The 8211-nt window shown below is 40.1% G+C and overlaps 1 non-coding gene across 1 annotated transcript; it reads left to right on the top strand.

Moving 5' to 3' along the window:
- The first annotated feature begins 6554 nt into the window (after positions 1-6554).
- LOC119467118 lies at positions 6555-6693 on the top strand. Its single transcript, XR_005195646.1, has one exon. It is a non-coding gene; the product is annotated as a U4 spliceosomal RNA (small nuclear RNA).
- Positions 6694-8211: the final 1518 nt, after the last annotated feature.

Here is an 8211-nt window from a genome sequence, read left to right as displayed (position 1 = left end):
AGTTGGGTTACTCACTAAGGGGAGCCCATCAGACTCATGGCAGATCTCTTGGCAGAAACCCTATAAGCCAGAACACCGCGGCGGGGGGGGGGGGGCAGTATTCCACAGTCTTAAAGAATTTTCAACCCAGAATTTCAAATCCAGCCAAACTAAACTTCATAAGCAAATGAGAAATAAATTCTTTAAAAACAAGCAACTGCTGAGATTTTGTTGCCACCAGGCCTGCCTTACAAGAGCTCCTGAAGGAAACACTAAACATGGAAAAGAACAACTGGTACCAGTCACTGCAAAAACACATCAAATTGTAAAGACTATTGACACTATGAAGAAACTGCATCAACTAACACGCAAAACAACCAGCTAGCATCAAAATGTAGGATCAAATTCACACACAACAATATTAACCTTAAATGTAAGCGGGCTAAATGCCCCAATCAAAAGACACAGACTGGCAAATTGTATAAAAAGTCAAGACTCATCGGTGTGCTGTATTCAGGAGACCCATCTCATGTGCAAAGACATACATAGGCTCAAAATAAAGGAATGGAGGAAGATTTACCAAGCAAATGGAGAGCAAAAAAAAGCAGGAGTTGCAGTCTTAGTCTCTGATAAAACAGACTTTAAACCAACAAAGATCAAAGGAGACAAAGAAGGCATTATATAATGGTAAAAGGGATCAATACAACAAGAAGAGCTAACTATCCTGAATATATACACACCCAATACAGGAGCACCCAGATACATAAAGCAAGTTCTTAATGACCTACAAAGAGACTTAGACTCCCATACAATAATAGTGGGAGACTTTAACAACCAACTGTCAATATTAGACAGATCAATGAAACAGAAAATTAACAAGGATATCCAGCACTTGAACTCAGATCTGGACGAAGTGGGCCTAATAGACATCTACAGAATTCTCCACCCCAAATCCACAGTGTATACATTCTTCTTAGCACCACATCACACTTATTCTAAAATTGACCACATAATTGGAAGTAAAATGCTCCTCAGCAAATGTAAAAGAACAGAAATCATAACAAACCACCTCTCAGATCACAGTGCAATCAAATTAGAACTCAGGATTAAGAAACTCACTCAAAACCACACAACTACATGGAAACTGAACAACCTGCTCCTGAATGACTGCTGGATAAATAACGAAATGAAGGCAGAAATAAAGATGTTCTTTAAAACCAATGAGAATGAAGACACAATGTACCAGAATCTCTGGGATACATTTAAAGCAGTGTCTAGAGGGAAAAAGTGTATAGCACTAAATGCCTACAAGAGAAGTGAGGAAAGATCTAAAATTGACACCCTAACATCATGATTAAAAGAACTAGAGGAGCAAGATCAAACAAATTCAAAAGCTAGCAGAAGATAAGAAATAACCGAGATCAGAGTAGAACTGAAGGAGATAGAGACACAAAAAACCCTTCAAAAATCAATAAATCCAGGAGAACTTGATTTATTAAAAATCCTTCAAAAATCAAAGAATCCAGAACCGGTTTTTTGAAAAGATCAACAAAATAGAGCAATTGCCAGATTAATAAAAAAGAGAGAAGAATCAAATAGATGCAATAAAAAATGAAAAAGGGGATATCACCACTGATCCCACAGAAATACAAACTACCATCAGAGATTACTACCAACATCTCTATGCAAATTAACCTGTAAATCTAGAAGAAATGGATAAATTCCTGGACACTTACACCCTCCCATGACTAAACCAGGAAGAAGTTGAATCCCTGAATAAACCAATAACAAGGTCTGAAATTGAGGTGGCAATTAATAGCCTACTAACCACAAAAAGTCCAGGATCAGACAGGTTTACAGCCAAATTCTACCAGAGGTACAAAGAGGAACTGGTACCATTCCTTCTGAAACTATTTCAAACAATACAAAATGAGGGAGTTTTCCCTAACTCATTTTATGAAACCAACATTGTCCCGATACCAAAACCTGGCAGAGACACAACTAAAAAAGAAAATTTCAGTCCAATATCCGTGATAAACATTGATGCAAAAATCCTCAATAAAATACTGGCAAACCAAATCCAACAGCACATCAAAAAGCTTATCCAACACGATCAAGTTGGCTTCATCCCTGGGATGCAAAGCTGGTTCAACATACGCAAATCTGTAAACGTAATCCATTATATAAACAGAACCAAACACAAAAACCACATGATTATCTCAATAAATGCAGAGAAGGCCTTTGACAAAATTTAACAGCCCTTTATGCTAAAAACTCTCAATAAGCTAGGTATGATGGAATGTATCTCAAAATAATAAGAGCTATTTATGGCAAAGCCACAGCCAATATCATACTGAATGGGCAAAAACTGGAAGCATTCTCTTTGAAATCTAGCACAAGATAAGGATGCCCTCTCTTACCACTCCTATTCAACATAGTATTGGAAGTTCTGGCCAGGGCAATTAGGTAAGAGAAAGAAATACAGCATATTCAAATAGATAAAGAGGAAGTCAAATTGTCTCTATTTGCAGACAACATGATTGTATACTTAGAAGACTCCATCATCTCAGCCCAAAATCTTCTTAAGATGATAAGCAACTTCAGCAAAATCTCAGGATACAAAATCAATGTGCAAAAATCACAAGAATTCCTATACACCAACAACAGACAAACAGAGAGCCAAATTATTAATGAACTCCCATTCACAATTACTACAAAGAGAATAAAATACCTAGGAATACAACTAACAAGGGATATAAAGGACCTCTTCAAGGAGAACTACAAACCACTGCTCAAGGAAATAAGAGAGGAAACAAACAGATGGAAAAACATTCCATGTTCATGGTTAGGAAGAATCAATATCATGAAAATGGCCATACTTCCCCAAGTAATTTATAGATTCAATGTTCTCCCAATCAAGCTACCATTGACTTTCTGCACAGAATTGGAAAAAAACCACCTTAAACTTAATATGGATCCAAAAAAGAGCCCACATACCCAAGACAATCCTAAGCAAAAAAAAAAAAANCCTAAGCAAAAAAAAAAAAAAAACCCAGGAAGCATCACACTACCTGACTTCAAACTGTACTACTAAAAGCCTACAGTAATCAAAACAGCATGGTATTGGTATCAAAAGAGAGATATAGACCAATGGAACAGAACAGAGGCCTCAGAAATAACACCACACATCTACAACCAACTGATCTTTGACAAGCCTGACAAAAACAAGCAATGGGGAAATGATTCCCTATTTAATAAACGGTGTTGGGAAAACTGGCTAGCCATATGCAGAAAGCTGAAACTGGATCCCTTCCTTACACCTTATATAAAAATTAACTCCAGATGGATTAAAGATTTAAACATAAGACCTAAAATCATAAAAACCCTAGAAGAAAACCTAGGCAATACCATTCAGGACATAGGCAGAGGCAAGCACTTCATGACTAAGACACCAAAAGCAATGGCAACAAAAGTCAAAATAGACAAATGGGATCTAATTAAACTTAAGTGCTTCTGCACAGCAAAAGAAACTATCATTAGAGTGAACTGGCAACCAACAGAATGGGAAAAAATTTTTGTAATCTACCCATCTGACAAAGGGCTAATATCTGGAATCTACAAAGAGCTTAAACAAATTTGCAAGAAAAAAAAAACCGTCAAAAAGTGGGTAAAGGATGTGAACAGACACTTTTCAAAAGAAGACATTTATGCAGCCAACAAACATACGAAAAAAAAAGTTCATCATCACTGGTCATGAGAGAAATGCAAATCAAAACCACATTGAAATATCATCTCACGCCAATTAGAATGGCAATCATTTAAAAATCTGGAGACAACAGATGCTGGAGAGGATGTGGAGAAATAGAAACACTTTTACACTGTTGGTGGGAGTGTAAATTAGTTCAACCATTGTGGAAGACAGTGTGGCAATTCCTCAAGGATCTAGAAATAGAAATACCATTTGACCCAGCAATCCCATTACTGGGTATATACCCAAAGGATTATAAATCATTGTATTATAAAGACACATGCACATGTATGTTTATTGCAGCACTGTTCACAATAGTAAAGACTTGGAACCAACCCAAATACCCATTAATGATAGACTGGATAAAGAAAATGTGGCATAAATATACCATGGAATACTATGCAGCCATAAAAAAGGATGAGTTCATGTCCTTTGTGGAGACATGGATGATGCTAGAGAGGCCATCATTCTCAGCAAGCTGACACAAGAACAGAAAACCAAATACCACATATTCTCACTCATAAGTGGGTGTTGAACAATGAGAACATATGGACACAGGGAGGGGAACATCACACACCAGGTCCTGTCGGGGATAGGGGCTAAGGGAGGGATAGCAGGGGATGGGGGTATTGGGGAGGGATAGCATTAGGAGAAATACCTAATGTAGATGACAGGGTGATAGATGCAGCAAACCACCATGGCATATGTATACCTATGTAACAAACCTGCACGTTCTGCACATGTACCCCAGAACTTAAAGTATAATAAATACATTGAAAAGAAAAAGAAAAGAGAATACTTAGAAAGGACATTAACTCGGTAAATATATTACTGGGGACCTGAAACTGATCACTCTGTTCTGCTGCCCCATCAGGCTCATCTAGTAATGGCTTAAGTTCTCTCTTTAGAGTCGGAACTTACGAAGCAGTTAAGGGAGCATTCAAAAAGCCAACTGTGCCTCTTCCTTGAGGCTTCACAAAACTGCGCCTCCTCAATGAGGCATCTTCTTTAAAGAAAAAAAAGCTTTGAAGCTGAAGCTGATTCCTTGGAAGATGAGGGGAAAGGAAAACTCTAAATATCTCTTTTGCATTGCTCTATCTCCCTCTGGAGCTCCTTCTTCAAGGAAGAACACTCAGGCTGGCAATGATCAGGTCTTTGAGACACCAGCTCCCAAGAGCCTGGGTTATACAGAGGAGTAGGAAATTCTGGGTTGGGTTCTGGGGTGGCAGCTTGGGGAGGAGGAGGAGGAGCTGGAGCGGGAAATGAGGGAAGATGGTCTAAAGGGTCCCATTTACGTGTTGATTGCTCTGGGGTAAAAGCTCCACTCATTTTAGGTGAGACTGCTCCTGACTTTATTCTACTCTCTTACTGTTTTCCTCCTTCTCTTAATGGGTAGAGGAGAAAGGGCCCTGCAGCCAACAGAGAGCATAATCTGTTTCTTCTTGTGAGACAGGGCTTTTATTGTTGACATACATTATTAAGAGTTGACAAACCTAATCCTCGCCCCACCCAAATTTTGGCCAGACAACTGTGGTCTTGAGGATTGGTTCTTCAGTTCAAATAAAACAGTAATACTTTATCATTTGTTATGGAAGACTCAACCCCCCAACCTGGGACTCTCTTGCCTATTCTGTTGTAAAAACGTAAAGCTTATAGAAGACTCAACTCCTCAAGCAAGTAATTTCTTGCCTTCGCTGCCCTGGGAGGTTGACCTGTTTCCTCTCTTCCCCCTTCTGAGGGTCCCTTCCACTCTTCGCATTCGTGCGGTCAGGACTTGTCACCATTCACACAAACAACACCGAGTTCACACACACGCTCCACCCTTCAGCAGTTGACCACCAAGGAAGTATTGTGTTGCCCCTTTGCAATGTTTCCTACCTTGGCTCCTGCACGAGATTGCCTGGCCAAAGCCCCTGGTCGCTGCGGTTTGGAATCTGTTTCCTCTGTGTTGCTGGTTGCTGAGAAGCCGGGTTTATTCCTCACACCGGGTAAGTTCTGGCTCTGCGTTCAACCAGAACTCTCTCTCTCTCACCCAACCCCGCCACCGCTGTAGGGCATGATGGCGCCTCCCCACAAGAGAGGACCAAGGACTGCCCAAGAGGGGAAACAGAATCCCAGACGACAAGCGCCCAGATTTGTTGGAAACGGGTTTATAAAGTTGGGAAAAATCCACACCAAGACAATGTATCACTCAGCAACGGTAGTTTACTTCCTGCGGGAAGGGTGCAACTCGCTGGCAGTCTTGCCAGGAGAGCACATCTGAACAAAGGAGACAGGGACATTTATAACTTTCATAACCTGAAGGAATCACCTGACTTCTGTGTCCAGTTTCCATTGGCCAGAACGAGACCTTACATTCTATGCTTGGCCTGATTGGCTAAAAACTTGGAAATTTCCTGGATAAGGGGGAATGGCATGCACCAGGGTTTGGAGCTTGCCCAATTCTGTTCAGACATGATGGAGCGAGTCAAGGTAGGTGATTTAAGATGTGGCTGATTGTTTATTTTTGGTTTTTTGAGATGGAGTTTCACTTGTTGCCCAGGCTCGAGTGCAATGGCGCAATCTTCTCACCGTGACCTCTGCCTCCCAGGTTCAAGCTATTCTCCTGCCTCAGCCGCCCAAGTAGCTGGGATTACAGGCATGCACCACCACACCTGGCTAATTTTGTATTTCTAGTAGAGACAGAGTTTCTCTATGTTGGTCAGGCTGGTCTTGAACTCCTGACCTCAGGTGATCCACCCACCTCGGCCTCCCAAAGGGCTGCGATTACAGGCGTGAGCCACTGTGCCCAGCCAAGAAGTAGCTGATTTAGACAATATATACATGGAGCTTTGCACAGTGGCAGTATCGTAGTCAATGAGTTTTATCTGAGGCACGATTATTGCTAATTGAAAACTTTTCCCAATACCCCGCCACGACGACTTGAAATATAGTAGGCATTGGCAATTTTGGGGTCTCTACAGAGACTGAATTAAAAAAAAAAAGATATACACATGGGTATATGTTTATGCTAATAGTGGATAATGGCCACAGAGCTAGAGATTGTAACTCCTGATAATGTAGTCTACAATATAAACTTCAAAGAAGAATTTTCCCATCTCTCACATTAGATAAGATAATTTTATAAGGAGTGCTCACAGAGAGACAGCAGAGATAATTGGCCTGAGGCTGGCTATTAATCTTTCACAGAAATGCCTAACAAGACCAGCATGCTACACATACAGGAGAATAAAGATAGTCACTGCAAAACTTTATTTTATTGAATTCTGCTAATTTTGAATGTTCAAATTACTCAGAAACTTGGCTGACCTGTTCTTTGACATTGCATACAGAGAATTTGGTTTTCAGAGAAAATTAATAATAAAAACGAATACTTAAATAGCTCTTCCAAGTTTGTCTTGCATATATGTTATTTTGTTTGATAATGAGAATGTTACTACTGTCACCATGGAAATCTTTACCTGTGAGTTTTAGCTCTTCTCAATAGAAGATACTGAAGCAACTGAAGTTTGATGAATCATTGTCCTCTCTGAACTGAGTGAGTTAGCCATCACTTGGGAAGGACACTCAGTTCAGGTGATGATCCCAGTATTGACTTCTTCCTCACACCCTTCTGAAGGATCCCAGGGGTTTTGGTTTGAAATGTTATATCCTTTTTGTTTATTTACTTATTTTTATTTATTTATTTAGAGACCGAGTCTCACTCTGTCGCCCAGGCTGGAGTACAGTGGCACCATCTCAGCTCACTGCAACCTTTGCCTTCCTGGTTTAAGCAATTCTCCTGCCTCAGCCTCCTGAGTAGCTTGGATTACAGGTGCATGCCACCACACCCCACTAATTTGTGTGTTTTTAGTAGAGATGGGGTTTTGCCGTTGCCCAGGCTGGTCTCGAACTCCTGGGCTCAAGAAATTCACCCACCTCAGCCTCCTAAAGTGCTGGGATTACAGGTGTGAGCCACAGTGCCCAGCCTGTCTTCTTCTTTTTTAGAAAAATGCAGGCTCATGCCTCTAAGAATAGAGCTGAAGAATCTTAACTGACCACTTATTTTCTTTCACCATGTCCAAATCTTTAGAGAAAAGTAAAATGTAGCAAAATGTTTAAATGGAATTTTCACCTGAGAGCCCAAGGCTCTAGATATTAGATACCAAAATGAGGTGTTTTTTTTCTTTAAAAAAAAAAAAAAAAGACATTAATTCAGTGTCATGGTGAGACTATTACATTTAGCAATCAACAGCATGGGTGCAAAAAAAAAAAAATTCTACATTAAAACCCTTTGTTGGAATGTTTTACACTTTCCACAGAACAGAAACTAAAATAACCTGTTATACAATTAGTCACAAATACAGTCCTCGAGTTTTTTGCCCATACACATGAGTATTGTCTAAAACATGTCTTCTTAGCAGCTAGGCCCTGCCACCACTGTGCTTGGCTAAGTTCACAAATCTGTTGTAACCTGTAGCTTCCCTGTCACTTCTCTGGCTCTC

This window comes from Cebus imitator, unplaced genomic scaffold, assembly GCF_001604975.1.
Source record: "Cebus imitator isolate Cc_AM_T3 unplaced genomic scaffold, Cebus_imitator-1.0 Scaffold260, whole genome shotgun sequence".
NCBI lineage: Eukaryota > Metazoa > Chordata > Mammalia > Primates > Cebidae > Cebus > Cebus imitator.
Note: the sequence above shows the minus strand (reverse complement) of the source record. Positions and strands in the feature narration are given on the sequence as shown.